Genomic DNA, 22,249 nt, shown 5'->3' with positions numbered 1-22,249 from the left:
TGGATTCTCGTACCAGGGACAACGATCCACGATACAATATGATTTACAATGATTTTGATCGAACACCTAATCACACTATGACCTGCAACCCAACCATGAAATCATCCCAACATAGACTCCTATACCTCCCAATAATGCCTTTTTGACTCTAGGAAAATTGAATCTTTTACAATAATAACTCCCAATGATGACACTTTTACAAATCACTCTTTTACAACTTTACAATGATGACTCTTGGCCTTGACACTTCTTCACAATATACAGATGGTTTTCATGTCTTCAAAGGATGTCCCGCTACAATGCTTCCTTTGATTTGATACTTCTACTCTTCAATTCTTTCTTGAATTTGTACTTGAATCTTCTTCTACCTGCATGCAAAATTTTCCCCGCGAAACCAATCCGAAAACCAAACAAAATACTTTTCAACTTAACTCTACTTGTAAAACACATGTAAGTACATAATAATGAATAAATACAAATTAAAATTACAATGCGTACCTGAAGTCTGCTTATCACTTTTGTTGTTGACTTGTTATAGCAGTATACAAAGACTTCCACTCTTGACATAGGCCTGGATTCTATACAAGACTATATCCAAAACTGACCTAAAGATATATACAATAAAAATTGATGAAAGACCCTAGACTTGTGATGGACCAAGTTCTAAGTACAACAACGGACACCATTCTATCAACTATGAAAAGACTAGTAACTTGAACTTACAACATCATATATATCTAGCAGACTTGGTGTAGCATCAAGAATATGTAGCATCAAATGTATAGTATCAAGAATAAGACATCCGAAATGTGGTATCAAAACTAATTGTGACATATAGAGACATAGAGATATAATCGAGACCCTGTATGTACTTACGTTGTCGTGCAAAAACATATGTCAGAGATGATACTCATATTTCGAATGTAAACACTAGTCATACATACCTTGCTATAGGAGACTTACCGTTGACTGTTGATGTCTGGTCCTTACTGCAGTGATCCTTGAATGCATGTTTTTTCTTGCCTTCTAGAATCTCGATATTGAATCTGTTGTATCTATCTAATTTCGAATCTCCAGGGTCTGAAATTTCATCCTATGATAGCCCTATGAGTCCTCTTTCCAACCCCATAGGTTTGATCAATATTGGATTCTTCAAGTAAGAGTTATGCCTAATCTCCCACGATGACCTGATTATAGACTGGTTCAGTAGAGCGAACTTGTAATAAGTTCCACGTGTCACTGTTGCGACCTTTGGACTTGAAAATGATAATAAACAAACTACCATTCATCCTTCTATTACTATTTACTAAATTTGAATCCAATGCTCAAAGAGAAAGTTATGACGATTTTCCCAACGTCACCTGTTTGACATGGAATTCAGGAGCCTGCAAAAACCCTAACTTCCTCAGATCGTATATCCAAAAATATAGCGAACCAAAATGTGAAATTATGTCACGAGGTTCATAAAGCTTTCAGATCAAATGGGTTTTAATTTCATATTTTGAAGCTTCGCATAAAAAAAGTTATAGTGAAAATGCCACGATGATGTGTTTGAATCCACAAAATCCTTACTAGAGGAGGATATGAGGGTCATTATTTATATGAATGTCTTGAGTTGAGACCGTACTCAACAATGAACTTTGGATGGACTTTAGGAGAATTTTTTTATTATTAATTATTTACTATTTAATGACCACAACCAATTATGAGTGCCATGCCACAACCCCATAGGGTTTTAGCCCACTAACTGGGGTTACTATCTTCAAACATCAATATCTCTCAAACCGTGAAGAATTACTTGGCGTGCCATATATCAATGGAAACATTTCGACGAGTAGAACCCATCTAGAAGATCCTTGAATCAAAATAGAGTAATTTTTCAAGTCAAATTTCCCATGAAAGATTAGGGTAGCCCCTGGTGTTGCTTGGGTCGACATCAATGAAAACCACTAATCAACTAGCCTATTGTGTTTTGAGTTGCATGCAATTTTAATATTTATATAAGCTACATGTTAGGTTTGGTTTGAGCATTAAACCACTTACAAAAACTTAAAATTGGGTTGGGGCTACAATAGTTAAAATTTCTACAAAGATTGGTGATTGTGAAGTCCACGAAATATTTGTATCGGGTAGATCTACTTGAAAGGATCACTTCTCGTCGACTCAACCATGGAGGTTGACCCCAAGAGTGTAGAGAGAATTGAACCTGTGACCTCTCAATACCAGAGGTGTTTTAATGATTGGGACTGAACCAACTGTGCTAACCCTCGGGGCTTAAGTTTATTATTATTTTATTGTAATTAAGATTAAAATAATATTATTCCTCGATGGGGGTGATAATCAAGGTGAATGGTGGATTTGGGGGTCGTGGTTTCCACCCTGTGGAGAGCAACATATTAAATGATGGGGGTGGCCATGCTTGCTTTAGAAAGCAAGCAATAGATACCTCACCACCCATGGCATGTGGAAACCTGACGAGGAAAGGAGCGAGGCAAGAACGGTGGAATTGGAGTGCTATAAGGAAAAAGCAGTTGACCTCAACCAAGTTGAGGGCATAATTGGTTGCCATTCTTGGGAGAGCCTGTGGAGAAACCTATAAAATGAGTGATGCTAAGTGTGGATTGTGCGGGAGATATTTGGATGTTTTTACTGTAGTTTTGGGGAAAAGAAAGTCCGCTAGGAGAACTGGAAACTTTTTGGTAGAGGGCCACAACAACTCGAGTGGTATTAGTTTAGTTGCCATGTAGGTATTCTCGATGCGATGAATTCACTAAATTTTTAGTAACTCTAAATCCCTCTTTTAATTATCATCTTGTTGTTGATATTTTTCTTTCTTTGAGGTATTGGCTTATGGGTTTGGTTTTTGGTTTTTTACCTCTGGAGTTAGATTCTAGTGTTGGCATTGAAATTGTATCTTTAGGGCATGCATAATAGTGGGGTTTAGTCTTAGCACTGGGATGGTATTTTTTCCAATTCATTGTCTCTAGATTTACCAATCTTGCTTTATTAATTTTTGTTGGTTATTCCTATTTTGGAGTCGGGTCCTATCCCTCGAGGGCTACACCATCTTGATTTTGTCAAAGGTATTGTCTGTGTTTTATCTGGTCATTCATTCCTTCATAACTATCCAGTTTTGTGCTAGAAGTAGTAGGATAAACCTATCTGACACCATGAAACATCAACAGATAAGAAGTCAACGTGGGGGGGGAGGGGGGAGGTCGTGACCCCCAAGGCTTGTAACCTAGCAAGCCCAGGAGGCTGCTTCTACTTTTCATTCGGTTGTCCCCTCAAATACTTGTGATGAAATTCATCAATTGGAAACCCTGACAACTAGAGAAAGATAGGCCTTCTCATACTCAAAGATCATGGAAAAAGTTGGACAATGGCTTGCCGACCTTGGTTATACCAGGGGAAGGAAAAATAATATTTTAAGGTGTTTTCTCTATATTGACAAATGAAAACTCTGTTGGGAAAGGTTTTAATTGAAAAACAGGCAGAAAGATACAATATCTTTGACAACCTTGAAGTTGTTAACTACTTTCAGCAAAACCAACATTTATGTCTTGAACAAATGGTTGCTAAGTTGGATCATATTGAGTGTCACAATCTATGTATTTTTGACTGCTCTACTAGGATGTAGTGCCAAGGATCCAACACCAGTCATCTCATCAAACTCTTAACTTCAAGCATGCCTGTATGTAGCCCTTTGTTTTGTAATTTGACAGTAGATATTCTTATTATGCTAAAGTTGTTAATGTTGTTAGAATTTTGGAACAATTATTCTATAGGTAGGTGGTAAAAAATATTTGGCTTCCCGTTGGGAAGGTTAAGACCACCTATTAGAAAACATGTTAATAATGACTTGAAGACTAATGGCTAGAAAACTAATGTATCCTACTTAAAATTGTATTGCAAAATTCCAACCAAAAAAACATTTTGTCTCTCAATTAAACTCGTCCATTGATTAAAAATGTGTTCAATCAATAACATGTATATGCTCATCTTTCCTCTTTTTACTTTATAATATACCCTTTCAATTTCACATGTCTATTATTCATTTAATTAGTAAGTTTTAGAAACTTTTAAGGTGTTGCATAAGATCTTATTTGGAAACTTTATGAAACTTTTAAGCTGATGTCAAAATTCATTTTTTTTAATTAATGTATTAAAACTGAGTTTTATTTCTCAGCTTAAAATTTTATTAAATAAATTTTCATTGTATTATCAATACATCTCATTAATTTTTATTTATAAAATTAATAAAATTAATTTAAAATTATAAAATGCAAAAAAAACTCTCTCGAACTAAAGTCATTGTATTTTGTACCTTTTCATAAAAAATGTTCATGTATGTTGAACTAAGTTTAAATTTTATTTATGACAAAAGGAAAATTTGTAATTATTACCACCAGATGTTGTGGGCTACACTATGTGATCCAATTTTAAAATTGTTTTTGTTATTGTAAGATTTTTGGATATATTTACTTGCCTAACCTCCTTTAACTCACTTGACACCATCTTAAGGATTTGATGGGCGCTCTTGAGATTTTTTTATGATGTTTTTTTTTTTTAATTACCTTTTTGCGGCTTTAATATTTATTTTTATTATATATATATATATATATATATATATATATATATATATATATATATATATGTATATATATATATATATATATATATATGTGTATATATATATATATATATATATATGTATATATATATATATATATGTATATATATATATATATATATATATATGTATATATATATATATATATATATATATGTATATATATATATATATATATATATATAATACTGTTATTTTAATAAAAAAATTATTTTAGATATTTTAGGGAAGAAGATGTTAAAAAGTGTAACTAGGGTGGGTTTTCATAATGACATGTAATTATGATTTTATGTAATGAGATGTAAAGAAGAAAATTAAATATTGTAATGCTTGCATCATGGGTTTCATGAGCAAGAGATTTTATTTTTGATTCAAGTTTCCCATTGAGAATCTTTAGGAATTATTTGCAATCTAGTTATAAAATGTTAGAGTCATTGTCATGTAATGAAGTCATGTTACAATTTGTAAAACATCAAACTTGTCTATGTAAAGTATCCTCCAAGACCTTGTCGCTTATCCTCTTCAAGTCGGCCTACAATGATGGAAGAAATTGCTAGAAGAAGTCAATCTAACCTCTAGTGATTATGTCGGCCTAAATGACATGTGTTGAGGTGTATAAATAGAAACACTCGACCTCATGTAAAGGCAATCAACTTGACAAGCATTCGGTGAAGATGTACAAAGAAGAAGGTTACAAAGAGAAGTGTGAAGAAGTAATAAGGAGAGATTCTTTTGGGAAAGAGAAGGAGAGTTTCTTTTGGGCAAGTGAAGAAGAATTTTCCTCTAGGCATAGCGAAGGAGAAGTTTCTTTTGGAGTTAGCGAAGGAGAGTTTCTTCTGGGGTTATTGAAGGAAGGATTATTTTGGGGTACTTATTCTGGGTAACCAAGCTAGAGACTAAAGACTAATATTCTCTAGAAGAAGCTGAGAGGAAGAAGTGTGAAGAATAGAGACTGATTTTCTCTAGAAGGAGTCAAGGAGAGCAGTTCAAGATCAAGAAGAAAGTCGAGAAAGGGAAGATGTAGAGCATCAAGGTTGGTGAAAAGGTTCTTGGGAGGATACTAGAGTCAAGGGTCTTTGTCGTGGTCTTGGTACTCATCAATTGAAGATCTAGAAGAAGAATTTTTTGTCAGGTTTTCCTCTCAATAAGTGAGAGGTTTTGGCACTGGCTTATAAGCCTACACACTGTGTCACTTGTCTTTAATTATGCATAGTGGTAATTGTCTTGATGAAAAGAACACAATAATAACATAATGAAGAAAAGACTATAAGCTAAGAAGTAAAAGTATATCACAAGCAATTATCAAGCAAAGAAACCTTTTAACTATTCATGCCCTAGATTTCTCAACATGGAATCAGAGCTAAGGTGTTGAATTCAAGAAGGGGCATTCAATCAATTAGACACACGAGAATCGAGCTTCAAAGAAGGATCAAAGTAAGTCAAAGAACACCAAGCAAGAAATCAAGATCTTCATCATACTAAAACCATAGATCAAAGAAATATTCTATAGAAAAGAGTCGTGAAATTATCTTCAAGAAGGAAGTAAAGAAGAAGGACCGAAACCCTAGAATCACTTCTGAGATCATCACCATACATCATAAAAAGAGTGGAAGCTCTTCAAAGCTAAGGAAGGTTAGATCGAAAGACAAAGAAGGCAGGCTTTCCTTGTCAAAATAAGAACCTGCTTAAAAGGATCATCTAAAGGAACAAGTTCATCATCATTATCAAGTTGAAGATTCTATCTTCTCAAGTAAATACCTTTTTCTTATAATCTAATCTAGTAAATATGACTTCATGTTTCAAGGAGAACCATAAGCTAGTTGGGATATCAAACTTCCTTGTATGGAAAAGAAGGATAGACATAGTCCTCGAAGTAAATCAAGTCATTGATCATGTCCATGGAAAAGTATCCAAGCCATCCGAAGAACAAGCATTATCTGAATACATGGAAAGGGATCTAAAGGCTCAAAACATTCGTTAGGAATCTGTTAAAGATCCTATCATTTCCTATGTAGCCGGGGTGGACACATCTAAAGAAATATATGATAAGCTGGTAGAACTTTTCTCTGGGAGCACGATACAAAATACCATATCACTTAGATCTGATCTATATAAATTGAAGTCAAAGGATGAAGGGATATCATCATGTCTTTCAAAAGCATCTCAAATAAAAAGTCAATTGTGGATCTAGGAGAGATGGTATATGATAAAGAAATGATCTCCGTTATTATAAATGCATTGATTGATGAACAAGGTAACCTCATATCTACTAAGGAAGAGGAAGCTATCCCATTCATCAAATTATGGTCTCTCTACAAGGAAGAAGAAGACAGGTTGAAGAAAGAAAGTGACAAAAGATCAGATAGAAGGGATCAATTAGTGACAAGAAGAAAAGGGAAATTTGGAAAGTTTGGTCCTCCAAAGAAAAAGAAGAACATGGCTAAGATAAGATGCTATGGATGTTAGGAACTTGGGCACTATAGAAGAGATTGTCCTAAACATAAGAAGGACAAGAGGGATAGGGAAGAAGCCCATATTACTGAGGAAATGAAAGAACCTGAGACAAAGAAGCTTAGGAAGGAAGAAGTAAAAGATCTATACTATGATTGAGATGATCATCTTCACTAAACGTAATTTCCACTTGTAATTTTTAGATAGGATATAGTGTAAATAAAATAGGATGCATTAGATCAGAAAATAACATCGTGATAGAAGCATTAGAAATAAGAGCTTGTGACATGGGAAGAAAAAAGAATGTCTAAGATAAATTCTACTGACTACAAAAAAAGGAGCTCTTGGAAACCTCATTAAAATCTCAAGGGATACTTATAGAAAGAAGTAGAGGTCAACATCGACTGGGATCATCATATAATAGTCTATAAGGAAACATATGCTGTGTGAGGATATGAAAGATCCTCAAGTTTCTTTGATGGAATCCTTATAAGAAGATTCACCGATATAGAAAGAAAGCAAGTGTTTCATCAGGAATTCCAACTCATGGGATTCAAGGGATGATGGTATGATGGCATAAAAGTGAAGCAGGATAAAGCTCTTTCGTTCAAAGGAAGCTTCTACAGGAAGTCTGAATGCCCGAAAGGAAAGATGAGGTATGTATGCTTACATAGGTTATTATGAAAGTCATGTCATATGGTTGCAGATAATATGGATCACTATTTCCATCTTCGGAAACATGATAAAAAAGAAGAAGGGGTCTCCTCCTCCGAAAGATTGCAGAAAAGCGTAAGTCACACTAGATGAAATCAACATAATATGTTCTCATATGAATCATGAGGGAGCTGACTACAATTGAGGAAGTCTGATTGGAAGCTCTTGGGAATAAAGTGTATGAAAAGAAATGATGAGATCATAAAATATGCAACAAAGGTTGAAGGCATTCAACATCCAAGAACAAAAAGAGTTGACTAGAATATCTCCCAGAAAGATATGAAGACTCCGATTGGAGTCGAAAAAAGATGGAGACTGTTGACAATGAAAATATTTAGGAGATGTGTCAATCTGTGTGAAGGATGTTGATACCTACAGGAAGATGTCATGATGAAAAACCATCACAAAGGTAACTTTTTATTGAAGTGTTCATTTCTTATTTTTGAACTAAATATTTGGATGGGCTTATGTAGGACTACCAAAGGGAAATCTATGGTTGACTTCCAAGAGGACCACATAGAAGAACGTAAGATCCTTCAGAAAATGTGGCATGAAAGAATGCAACATGACATGAAGCAAAGCCAAATGGAAAACTAATGGATCACTTTATAATGAGATGAGGACATGACTAACTCATGGATGAAAGTGATGGATGGTCTGTGCCCTGTGAAGAAGTCCCCAATGATGAAGACTCCATGAGAAAAGAAATTTATGACATCGAAGAAGAAAGGATTTCTTCAAGCAACTGGTTGCCCCAACATCTCCACCTGAGAAGTTGTTGTAGGTCCCTAATTAAGAGGGAGATTGAAAAGGAGTTTCTTACTTGGAACATGAAATTCCTAAGCCAAGAGGGAACCTATGTACATTCCTTTTGTAGGAATGAGTATATTCCTTTATTGGAATATGTCCTCCCTATTTGAGAGGGAGGGATACACACATCATTTCAGTCTTCATCTGGGAAGACAGAATGGAGGATTGGGTAATTATTTGGCATCTGATACTCTTTGAGGATGGGATAGGGCATCCAATAGAAGAGTATTCATGGAGGACCCATATTCTTTGAGGGCTAGGGAGTCCAAGATAAGAATAGTCCTCATGGAACAAACACTGAGTACCCAGGTAGGGGATGTTTCGAGAGACACAATGATGAGAGTGTCTATAAATCATTGGTCTCGCCAGCATTGAGCTTAGATCTTGTGGAGAGATGCAGATGTTAGTCAAGGCCTTGCTATGTAACAATGTTGGTTGATATGACGTTATACAAATGAGTTACCAATCCAAATTTTTCTTATGAGAAATTATTCAGATTGAGAAAGTCCAAGTACCATTATGAATACCTCCCTAGTTAAGAGGGATTGTTGAAAAGTGTAACTAGGCTCAGTCTTCATAATGACATGTAATTATGATTTTATATAATGAGATGTAAAGAAGAAAAATAAATATTGTAATGCTTTCATCATGGGTTTCATGAGCAAGAGATTTTATTTTTGAATCAAGGCTCCCATTGAGGATCTTTAAGAATTATTTGTCATCTATTCTTAAAATGTTAGGGTCATTGTCATGTAATGAAGTCATGTTACACTTTGTAAAAGGTCAAACTTTTCTATGTAAAGTATCCTCCAAGACCTTGTCACTTATCCTCTTCAAGTCGACCTACAATGATGGAAGAACTTGCTAGAAGAAGTTGGCCTAACCTCTAGTGATCATGTCAACCTAAGGGACATGTGTTGAGGTGTATAAAATAGCCACACTTGACCTCACTTAAAGGCAAGCAACTCGATAAGCATTCAGTGAAGAAGTACAAAGAAGAAGGCTACAAAGAGAAGTGCGAAGAAGTAATAAGGAGAGTTTCTTCTAGGAAAGCGAAGGAGAGTTTTCTTCTGGGCAAGTGAAGGAGAGTTTTCTTCTGGGAAAGTGAAGAAGGGTTTCATCTGTTCAAGTGAAGAAGAGTTTATTTTGGGCAAGCGAAGGATAAGTTACTTCTAGGCATAGTGAAGGAGAAGTTTCTCCTGAAGTTAGCGAAGGAGAATTTCTTCTGGGGTCAACAAAGGAAGATTCTTTTGGGGTACTTATTTTGGGTAACCAAGCTAGAGACTAGAGACCAAGATTCTATAGGAGAAGCCGAGAGGAAGTAATGTGAAGGATAGAGACCGATTTTCTCTAGAAGGAGCTGAGGAGAGAAGTTCAAGATCATGAAGAAAGTCGAGAAAGGGAAGAGGTAGAGAATCAATGTTGGTGACAAGGTTCTTGGGAGGATAGTACTAGAGTCAAGGGTCTTTGCCATGATCTTGGTACTCATCAATTGAAGATATAGAAGAATAATTTTTGATCGAGTTTTCCTCTCAAGAAGTGAGAGGGTTTGGCCCTAGATGACAAGCCTACATACTGTGCCACTTGTCTTTTATTGTGCATATTGGTAATTGTCTTAATGAAAAGAACACAATAATAACATAACAAATAAAAGACTATAAGATAAGAAGTAAAAGTATATCACAAGCAATTATCAAGCAGAGAAATATTTTAACTATTCATGCCCTAGATTTCTCAAGAGAAGAATCTCGGTAAATTTAATGAGGTGAAGAATACAAAGGGGAACATAGTGGGGAAGGCTTCAATTACTGTAATTTCTAGTTTGTGAATAAGGCCCCTTCCTGATAGAACCAGATTGATTACTCTTCTCTCCCTCTTGATGAAGCTTAAAATGAAATAATTGAGGTGATCCTAGTCAGTCCGATGAGTTCTATGGGGACAACCAGCCATCAGGAAGGGCATAATATGTAATATTCCTAATTAGCCATGGCCAATTGGAATATTCAATTTTGCCCAATTTTTTCATTCTATAGTTATTTATAAATAAAACGTGAGGACGAGGGACATAACTCACTTTGAGAATAAAAAGTCACTTCCTAGTAGCACAAAGTTGTGACTTAAGGAGGAGCCAATGGGGCCAAAGGGGGATGCAGAAATGGGGCCCATGCAGACACATGGAGGAACTGCGCAGGAGGGAAGAACACGTGGCAAGAGGGGAATCACATAGGAGGAGGTGAGCCTAGGGATTGTGAGAGGCAGAGGCTATAAAATAGAGAAGAGCCCACTCATTTTGGATCATTCAATTCTGTGCATTTTGAGCTAGTCATTTCGACTTCTGAGCATGCTGGTTGTTTAGATGGTCTGCAGCACTGTTTAGTGCATTGGGTGTCTCCGTTCGGAGATCTCACCCTTAGCCCCAAGGGACTTCAAGTGCCTACTCAGGCAAGGTATTTCCATCAATATTTCAGTAGTAGTTTTATCAAGCATTTCAGCAGCAGTTTCATCAGAATTTTGGAGGACTGGCAACACTTGGAGAGGGATGTAGTTCTTTTTGGTTGTAGTGCTGGATTGGGGTTTTGCAGGTGGATTTATGATGGGAGATTATGCAGGGGTCCAACTCTTGTCTCATTGGAGGATTTTTGGCAGGGTTTCAAGCAGAGTTTAGAGGGGTTTTCTTCAGTGGCAGCGTAGGGCATTGAGGAACTACGCAGAACCCCAAGAGGGTGTTATTTGGTGGTCGACCATTCCAGGAAAGCATTGAGGAACTACGCAGAACCCCAAGAGGGTGTTATTTGGTGGTCGACCATTCCAGGAAAGCTTTCTGGGTTTTTCTGGGTTTCTTGAGTAGAGCCCAAATCCAGAGTCTTAGCTTTTTCCAAGGAGGGGAGCAACCCCAAATCATCATTTGTTTTCTACTAGAAACAACAACACATCAACATCATCCATGCAGAGAGGCCATTCTTGTCATTCCGAGAGTATTTCTTCACTTGCCTAGTGCAAGTCAAGGTACCATCTATCTAATCACCTCTTGTACTCATTTTATTGCTCAGTATAATAAAATGGCTTAGCATTTCTCGCTACATTTCTTGTGTATCTGCTTATATTTCCGGTTTACATTATTATATGCTATTCCACTATTATTTTATCACTTCTGGGTTATTATATCATTTGCACATATTTGGTTGGAGTTTTTTCTAGGGTTTGAGGAATATTATGGGTTAGGAATATTACAGTGGTATTAGAGCATAGATCTGGCTCAGCCTGTGGAGCTAGCAATCTATGACACTAGGGGAAAAAACCTACATTTGTTACAAAGGTAGGAGGTATAGAGACACTGGACGTTGGTTGGAGAATACCTATAGGGAGGGAGATTGTGTTCCTGTGGTGGACACAAAATAAGAGGAGCCTGTGATAAATGCAGAACAAAGAGAGCCAGTAATGGACACAGAGCATATGGCAGATGAGGACAGGAAAAGATTTGTGGACATGCTCCTCAAATCTGTGCAGAATTTGTCGAGGCAGATTGAGGTGATGGGGCAAAGATTCACGGCAGTAGAGGCCAGGAAACATGAGAGCCCATGAGTTTTCCAGATTGGTGAGGGATCAGGTGCATCCCATCACTTCCTAGAGCAGCGTGATACTGCGTAGCAGGTGGCCTCACATGCCCCTACATGCTCTACCATGCCCACTTTCTTAGGAGCAGACACGGGGGCCGTAGCCTAGTAGGAGGCAGAGCCCGGACATATGGGCGATTATTTTGCAAAGTACCAGGCCTATGGGCAAGAGTGTAGGGAAGCCCTCTCATTCAGAGATTTTGTTAAGCTCTAGTGGGATAGCAGACCCCGTGACCATCACAGAGGGTATCGACATCACCATGATGGCGACACCCACCGTGTAATGAGTAGATTCCACTTGCCTATGTTTGATGGCTCATCAAACAGTTCGGCAAAGTCTTGGGTGGAGAAGCTGGACATTTACTTCCAGCTTAACCAGATGTCGGAGGCAGAGGCCATCAAGGCGGCAACATTACATTTGGATGGCAAGGCCCAATATTGGTGGTTTCATGGGATGGTTACATTAGGGCACTCCACAGTGACGACATATGCTGAGTTTACCAAGAGATTGATGGAGCGATTTGATCGGAGGGATCCAGAGCAACATTTCGTTGAGCTGACAAGGCTCAAACAGACAGGGAGCCCAAAGAGCTCCATTGCAGATTTCTTGAGGGTCTCCGTGATGGTGCTAGACCTATCCACAGCACAGAGGGTCTATATGTATGTTGAGGGGTTAGCAGAGCCACTTCGGGGTTTAGTCCGATACACTAAACCGCCCACACTCCAGGACGCTATCAACAGGACCTGGGATTTACAGGATGTCTTACCTAGGACCCAGACACCTTACCCCCAGAGACAGACTTTTCAGTCTAAGGGGAAGGATGTGAGGAATCCTCCTCCAAAGGGGAATCTAGGATGAGTACAGCTTGACAACAATGCCGGGAGGGAGCTGAAGAAGAAGCGGTTGTGCTTCACCTGTCAGGAGCCATGGGCACCAGGACATAGATGTGTTGCTGGCAAAGCCCATTTTATTGAGGTCTTCTCCGAGAGCAATGGAGAATAGGATGACGAGGAGGATGTGGAGGTAGGAGATAGCCATGCCATACAGGGGCCTTTTCCACCTCCACCACTAGCAGCAAGTGGTGCATCTTTTGCACCCACCGGAGGGGCCCTTGCAGCGTTGCAAGGAGTTCCCAAGTATCTAACGCTACGCGTATGAGGGACAGTATGTGGCCAACGCGTATTAGTTTTGGTTGACAGTGGGGCAACCCACAAATTCATTGATGCACAGATGGTTGAGCGGAGAGGTATTCAGATAGAGAGCTTCGATGGGTTTTCAGTATTGGTCCCAGGAGATCAGACCATGATTTGTGTTCATTATGTTCTAGAGCTTTCAGTGATGATGGGCACCTACACATTGACTAAGCACTTTTTCGTGGTCGATATTCCGGACACCAACATGACACTGGGTGTTCAGTGGCTTATTACTCTAAGGAAGGTCACGACGGATTAGAAGACCCTAGAGATGGAGTGGGATGATGAGAAGACAGGGAGGCATGAGAAGATATGGGGACAACACACATATTCACCTCATATTGTGTCGGCTCATCAGATGGAGGTAGTCTTCCGGAAGGGAGACATAGAGTGGGTAGTGGAGCTGCGTGCATCAGAGGCAGGGACTACAGGGCAGACGGTACATCCAAAGATCTAGTCCATCCTTGATCAGTATGCCATAGTGTTAGGAGAGATTCCACCAGGGCATCCATCGGATCGGGGGTTTGAGCACACTATCGAGCTTGAGCAGGGCATCCAAGCAGTGATCACCACCCCCTATAGGCACCCCAAGGCCTATTGGGACGAGATTGAGCAGGCTATCTAGGAGTTGCTGGCTCTTGGGAACATTCGACCGAGCATGAGTCCTTTTGCTTCTTCTGTGGTGTTGGTGAAGAAGAAGGATGGTACATTAAGGATGTGCATTAACTATAGGGCCCTGAACAAGAAGACCCTGAAGAATAGGTACCCCATACCCAGGATCGATGAGTTGATGGACAAGTTAAGGGGAGCATGATTCTTCTCAAAGATGGATTTGAGATCTGGGTACCATCAGATTCACGTGAGGAAACAAGACATTCCCAAGACCGCCTTCAGGTGTCACTATGGGCACTTTGACTTCGTGGTGATGCCTTTTGGGCTAACCAATGCCCCCACTACATTTCAGTCCTGCATGAATCACATCTTCCGTAGTCACCTAAGGAAGTTTTTGTTGGTATTCTTTGATGACATTCTCATTTACAACAGGACTTGGGAGGAGCATCTCCAGCACATTGAGACGGTATTGCATATCTTACAGGAGCAGCAGTTCTATGCCAAACTCTCCAAGTGTGAGTTTGGGTTGACGGAGATGTTGTGTCTGGGACACATCATAGGAGTGGACAGAGTGAGAGCCCACGGGGAGAAGATCAAGGCCATTAGAGAATGGCCGGAGCCGAGAAATGTGATGGAACTTCGAGGATTCATTAGCATTTGTACTTACTACCGGAAGTTCGTCAAAGGGTTCTCACAACTTGATGCACCCCTGACAGATTTGATGAGGAAGGAGGCATTCAGTTGGTCGAATACAACGCAGCGAGCCTTTGACAGGCTCAAGGAGGTTATGAGCAACTGCCCAGTGCTTGTGTTGCCAGATTTTAAGCAACCCTTTGTTTTGGAGTGTGGTGCGTTGGGAGAGGGGATTAGTGCAATATTGATGCAGGGAGGTCACCCTATAGCCTTTAAGAGCCGGAAGCTCCTTTCGCATGAGAGGTTGTATTCTATATACGACAAGGAGATGCTGGCCATCATGCATGCATTGGCTAAGTACCGATAGTATTTGGTGGGTAATAGATTTAGGGTGAGGACTGATCAAAACAGCCTCAAGTTCTTTTTGGAGCAGAAGAAGCTATAGGAGAGGCAGCAGAAGTGGATCAGCAAGATGCAAGCATATGACTTTGACATTGAGTATGTCAAGGGTAAGAACAACGTGGTAGCAGATGCCCTTTCACATAGACCAGCCACATTGTATCTTATGAGCTTGGATACAGCCTGGAGGCCTCGACTCTAAGTAGAGTACTCCAAGGACAAGTTTGCATGTGAGGTTCTGGATGGGTAGGTGGCAGATGATAGGTACAGGGTGTTCGATGAGATCATCTATTACAGGGACCAGATCTTCTTGATTGAGGGGTCTCAGCCCAAGAAGAAGATACTCCAGGCATCACATGACTCACCATTGGCAGGACATCAGGGATTTACCAAAACCTACAGGGTCATTAGGGAGAGGTTCTCATGGAAGGGCCTTAAGGAGGATGTACTCCAACACATCTAGGAGTGTAATGTTTGCCAGAGGAAAAAGGGAGAGATGAGCCATCCCACGGGATTATTACAGCCTCTTCCCATTCCAAAGGGGAAATGGGAGATTATTTCGATGGAATTCATCACAGGGTTGCCCATGGTATAGGGCAAGGATTGCATCTTTGTCATCGTTGACCGACTGATGAAGTACACACACTTTGTTTCCATATTCGCACATTATACAACAACATAGGAGGCCGAGCTGTTCTTTAGAGAGATCTTCAGGCTACATGGTGTTCCTAAGACCATCGTTAGTGATAGGGACAACCGTTTCATGGGCAGGTTTTGGCAGGAGCTTTTCCAATTGGTGGGGACGGAGTTGACATTGAGTACCAGTTATCACCCATAGACGGATGGATAGATAGAGATAGTTAACAAGTGGCTAGAGGGCTACTTGCATAACTATGTCAGTGGGCAACAACGAGAATGGTTGAGGTGGCTACATCTAGGGGAGTACTGCTACAATACTTCATATCACATGTCCACTGGTATGTCACCATTCTATGCCTTATATGGGTATCATCCTTTATTTTTTACTGATGTGATGTTTGGTGATAACAAGGCTACCAAAGCCAAGATTTGGATCCAAGAGAGTCAGGATATTCTCCGAGCTCTCAAGGATAACATGGCTACAACACAGAACCAGAAGAAGCTGTATGTTGACAGGGGTCGGGTGGAGAGACAGTTCGAGGTAGGGGACATGATCTACCTACAGTTACAGCCATACCAACAGTCGTCACTAAAGCAGAAGGGGGCTGAGAAGCTTAAGCCCTACTTTTATGGGCCATACAGCGTGATACACAGGGTTGGACATGTTGCATATGAGTTGGAGCTGCCCCAAGGTAGCAAGATTCATAACGTTTTCCATGTATCATGCCTAAAAAAGGCATTGGGGAAGTAGGTGACAGTGACAGATGAGCTACCACCCATGGATGATGAGGGGCATTTCGTATTGCAGTCAGAGGTTATCATTGATACTAGGGAGAGGCAGCTATAGAGTAGGACGGTCCGAGAATTCTTGGTGGGGTGGAAGAATTTGTCGGATGAGGATGCCACTTGGGAGAGTGAGAAGATCTTGCAGCATCCATCACTTTAGTTACTTGAGGACAAGCAACATTTTTCCGGGGGAGACTGTAATATTCCTAATTAGCCATGGCTACTTGGAATATTCGATTTTGCCCAATTTTTGCCTTCTATAGTTATTTATAAATAAAAAGTGAGGACGGGGGACATAAATCACTTTAAGAATAAAAAGTCACTTCCTAGTAGCACAACGTTGTGACTTAAGGAGGAGCTAAGGGGGCCAAAGGGGGACGCAGAAATGGGGCCCATGCAGACACATGGAGGGGCTGCGTAGGAGGGCAGAACACATGGCAAGAGGGGAATCACACAGGAGGAGGTGAGCCTAGGGATTGTGAGAGGCAGAGTCTATAAAATAGAGAAGAGCCCCCTCATTTTGGATCATTCAGTTATCTGCATTTTGAGCTAGTCATTTCGACTTCTGAGCATGTTGGCTGTTTAGCTGGTCTGCAGCACTATTTAGTGCATTGAGTGTCTCCGTTTGGAGGTCTCACCCTTAGCCCCGGGGGACTTCGAGTGCCTTCTCGGACAAGGTATTTCCATCGGTATTTCAGCGGTAGTTTTATCAAGCATTTCAGTAGCAGTTTCATCAACATTTTGGAGGACTGGGCAGCACTTGGAGAGGGACACAGTTCTTTTTGGTTGTAGTGCTAGATTGGAGTTTTGTAGGTGGATTTATGCTGGGAGATTAAGCAGTGGTCCAGTTCTCGTCTAACTGGAGGATTTTTGGTAGGGTTTCAGGGATTGTTTCAAGCAAAGTTTAGAGGGGTTTTCTTCAGTGGCAGTGCAGGGCATTAAGGAACTGCGCAGAACCCCAAGAGGGTGTTTTTCAGGGGTCGGCCATTCCAGGAAAGATTTATGGGTTTTTCTAGGTTTCTTGAGTAGAGCCCGAATCCATAGTTTCAGCTTTTTACAAGGAGGGGAGCAACCCCAAATCATCATTTTTTTTCTACCAGCAACAGTAGCACAATAGCAACATCCATGCAGAGAGGACATTCTTGTCATTCTGAGAGTATTTCTTCACTTGCCTTGTGCAAGTTGAGGTGCCATTTGTCTAATCACCTCTTGTACTCATTTTATTGCTCAGTATAATAAAATGGCTTAGCATTTCTCGCTGCATTTCTTGTGTATCTGCTTATATTTCCGGTTTACATTATTATATGCCGTTCCACTGTTATTTTATCACTTGTGTGTTATTATATCATTTGCACATATTTGGTTGGAGTTTTTGTTGGGGTTTGAGGAATATTACATAATAAAATCTAATTAGTAGCATTTCATCTTGTGTAGTTTTATAGAGGGCATTGATGAAGCAGGCTTATGCATGCACTATTCAATGATGGTTGGTTTCTAGATGGAAATAATACATGGAGATCATAATCAAACTTCAACCTCATATGGTTGGACTGTCAACTATACACAATTGTTACAAATAAATACATTCAAAATAAAATTCACAATTACACTGCTCCTCCTCTCCTCTAGCTACAACGCTCCCGTTGAACAAACATTCTACACATAATAAATATAGTTCATTAATATATATTCTAATCAAACTAGATGAATCCTTGAAAAAAATATGAAAATAATTAAGAAAACACAATTGTAATATAGAAATCTAAACTAGCTCAAAAGATTAAAACTTACATATTTAGTATCAAGTCAGTGTGTTGTCCTTGACTAGATTCAATGGTCAGAGAAGTCCAATATGACTGGCTTTAGGGAGTAAAGATGAATAGGATGATGAGCACTAGGATTTACAATTTTCAATGAAATAGTTTGAATGCATAATTAGTTAAGAAAGATAAATTTTTTTTATTATTAATGATAAAATTGAGGATTTCCATGATAAAATTGAAAACAGTCTAATCACACAGGACTCTTCCCACCCCTCGTCATCTCTTATGTTTCATGAAGACAACTCATCAAATCAGCTTGCTCACGTGAGCTCACCAATTCATTTATCTTTGGACGTGCCATCAGAAGAGCTCTTCAATTGAGAAATGTGATTGCTGTTAAAACTTGTGACAAAGATGGTTGTAATCCAGAAAGCAGTTTTGAAATTAGCAGCAACAACCACCCTAAAGCCATGCATGATCTGGTTCAAGCTTCAAAATGTGATTCTACAATTCTGGAAAGTTCTAGGACGTGCCATGGGGTCGAAGCACTTCAACGTCCATTGATGGTTATGTCAGGACCATGCGACTCTGGTAAGCTCCCCAAACCAAATCAGATGTGCTTTCTCACACATAATCCATCTATCTACATGGTTGCACTCAATATGAATTCCTGTGTGAAAAATGTTTGGTATTCCGGGTGTAATCTCTCAAATTTTCAAAATTCCAACTATAATTGAATTCATGAATTTGTTACAACATATCCGTCTTCATGCAAGTATCTGATGTCAAACTCATCTTGGGAATGTTTATCTCTCACAAAGTCATGGAATTGTGAATTTGATCATCTCAAAGACTATCTTTGTCCGCAATCATACTTATTAAATTCCCCCCTTCATGGTCAGCTCCTCGGTCTTCTTGTGAACCTTGTACTGCAAATTTGTCCTCTCATCACACAAGAAATCTCCCTATGTGACAATGAACGCATAAGTTATCAAACGAATCAAGTTCCTCTCCATTTTCCATTCCTAAACTAAGTTCATGCATTCGCGATGCCAACATCCTTCTTAAATTCTCGTGATGACTATGATGCTTGTGAAATTAGTCACCAGTTGCAGCAAGGTGGTCCATTATAGCTAGCTCACAGTGAACTTGGTTTAATTGTTCAAAGCATTCACAAGATTGTTCATATGGATTTTACTTTGTTCATTGCGAACTGGGAATTTGACGTCCCAATTAGCTCATTTGATCATTGCTCTATCTTGAGTGACTGTCATTCAACTCATTATTTTCCCATCAGCACACCTGATGACAATTGCTTCACGCTCTTTGATCTTCACCATTTAACATATCTCTCTTCAGATTTTTGTCAAGTAGGTGAGGCACTCAGCCTTCGCCGATGGCTATCGCAAGTCCGAACTGTCTTGGAATGACCACCGAGGATGATCGGATCTATTTTTCTTTACAATATTCCCATTGCGATCTTGCCTGTCCAATCGAAAATTTAATCTTTCGGAGATAATGAGTCTTTCAAGACAACCATCATGAATTTTACGATCCAATCGTTGAATGGCTGGAACAATCTTACTTGGCAAGCTCTGTTGTAGACAACAAGTTTCAATCCTTCCTTGCACTTGATAAGAAGCTTAGTGCAGACGAGGATGCACCCGTAGGAGGCTCCCGAGGTTTGTTGAAAATAAATATCCATCAAAGAGGTAAGCATTTTCATTGGGTAAAAGTAGTGGTTGTGACACATCCATCTGCCCACAAGCAAGACTTTCCTTCCCATGTGAAAAATTTTCAAGTTTTTTATTTTCTATTGCACATCACCTTTTTATCTCTTTTAGTCGTTCGTATCTTTGTGGATGTAGGTTGGGAATGACTACGGTGGCTTCACTAGAAATTTCATTACACGTAACCCCAACCGTGTAGCTGTTAGGATAGGAGTAGGAATATTTGTGTCTTAGGTTTCCTTTCCTTGCACCTGTCTTGCACTCGTTCCCCATAGTTCATCCTGGCTATCTCATTCTGGTTTTACAACATGTTTATTTTAGTAATTTTGTTGTCTTGCCTTTCGATTTTGGTTTCATGGTTCTTTGTCTTCTTTCCTTTTGCTTTGTTTCTTTCCTTGTTCAGTTTTATGTTTGTTTTCCTTACGTGAATAAGTGTTGTGCCTGGACTTGCGTCCTGGCTTTTGAATGTGTATGTGGTTGACGTTCAAAGAGTCTTGTGACATTGCAGCCCTTGGCTAGTCTTATGTCTATCTTCATTGTGTTTGGTTGTAATTTTTGGTTGATGAAGTCTTGAAAAAAAATACGATCCGTTCGTAAGGAGAGCTTTGGTCCAACCATGAGCCTGTGTCCAGTCTGGGAACCTCATTCCTGTACTCAGCTTTCTGTATGGTGTGTTCAAGCTTATCTAACTAGTAGAAATGGAGTAGGGGAAAATATAAATGAGAAAACCTAAATCGGAGGTATTTACATGCTTCTCTGAAGGAACAACCTATTCTTCTGTCAATAATTCAGGATCCCTCTTCCGCCCCAAAAATAAATAAGTGCCTATGCACAATTCTCTTTCAAAAATAACAAAGGTGAAAGAAGAGAAAGGCTTCCTGCGCAGAGAGGTGAAGCAAGCAACTCCAAAGGGGTATTGTCCAGGCTCGCTAGTAGTGAAGCAATGTTTGTGTTCCTACGTGACTCTGCCGAGGTATTGTCCCGACCTCCTGGCAATGGAGCAACACTAGAGATGAAAAGCTATACCCTGAAAATCTTAAGCTCACGAGTTCAACTACCCTTCCATATTCGAAACATTGTGATCTGACTAAATCTTGTGTTGTGTTCAACTGAGTTGGTACAAGGAAAACCATGTATGTCCATGGGGTAAGTGGTGAAGTCGAATTAACCTTCACAATGAATCAATACTCCTTGATGGACCAAGGCCCTGCACTAAACGGACCAATACAGAGAAGTTGGAATTCAACCAGTGTGTCACCAAGTGTTGTAGTAGCTGCAACATCCTCCAAAATTTCGGCCTGTACTCAAATTTCGAAGCCTACTGTGGATCCTGTGATTGATCATTCCTTAGTCACTTATTTGGTATGTTGATGATCTCAAGCTTCCCTCTTAGGTATGAAGAGTCATTCATGCTTTTATCTTTCTATATCATGTGTCATCTTTAGCCAGGGGATTATCGCTCGTCATGCAAAGGGGATGTTTGTTTTGCTTCAACGGGAAAGCTTGTGAGAATGGGTTGTCCTCACCACATAGACATGTTTCACACTCATGTCACACACTAACTGCTCAATAAGCCTAGCCTCCCTTAGCATTCAAAATTGCGTAGTGGGTTTCCCCCAGGGTCCTTCCCTTAGTCGGAACCCATTGTCTCCAGAAACTGAGCAATTTTGTCCCTCAGCTGTCATGTCTGCCTTGGATCCTGAAACTGCGTAGAGGTGTCCTCCCATGACCCATCCCACAACAGTGCCTTGCATCAAAAAACTGCGCAGTTTGTCCCTCAGCTGTTTATTCTGCCTTACATCCTTGTTAAATTTAGGTATGTTCTATGCTTAGAGAAATTTACTTCAATTTTTCATATTAGCCCAATGTCAATATTCAGATTAGCAATCACATCAGCATGATAGTAAAGTGCAGATAGAACATAAACATAAACAACAAAAGACAAGGCAAGACAAGAGGACACAAGACGTGGCACCATCCAAGGACAAACCCTAATGTGGGGAAACCCTTGATCAATTCTTCTTATATTCTTCAATAGTCTAGCAGAGAGAGAGATAGTACGAATATACAAATATGAGATTTTGTGAAAGAAGTAGAAAATCCTTGACCAGAGAGGTAAAAAAAAATTGGATCTTTTATCCAAGTGGCATCAACATGATTCTCATCAAACTGAGCCAAACATAGTCAAAACTTGACCCAAAACATTTCCCAGAATTCTGATGTCTTCTTGCTGCACTAGCTTTCACTGCTCCAGCATTCAGTCCTCTTCCT

The sequence above is a fragment of the Pinus tabuliformis genome, chromosome 1_2 (genome assembly GCF_031772625.1).
Source record: "Pinus tabuliformis cultivar Carrire ecotype Pingquan chromosome 1_2, CPIR1, whole genome shotgun sequence".
Classification (NCBI taxonomy): Eukaryota; Viridiplantae; Streptophyta; class Pinopsida; order Pinales; family Pinaceae; genus Pinus; species Pinus tabuliformis.
Note: the sequence above shows the minus strand (reverse complement) of the source record.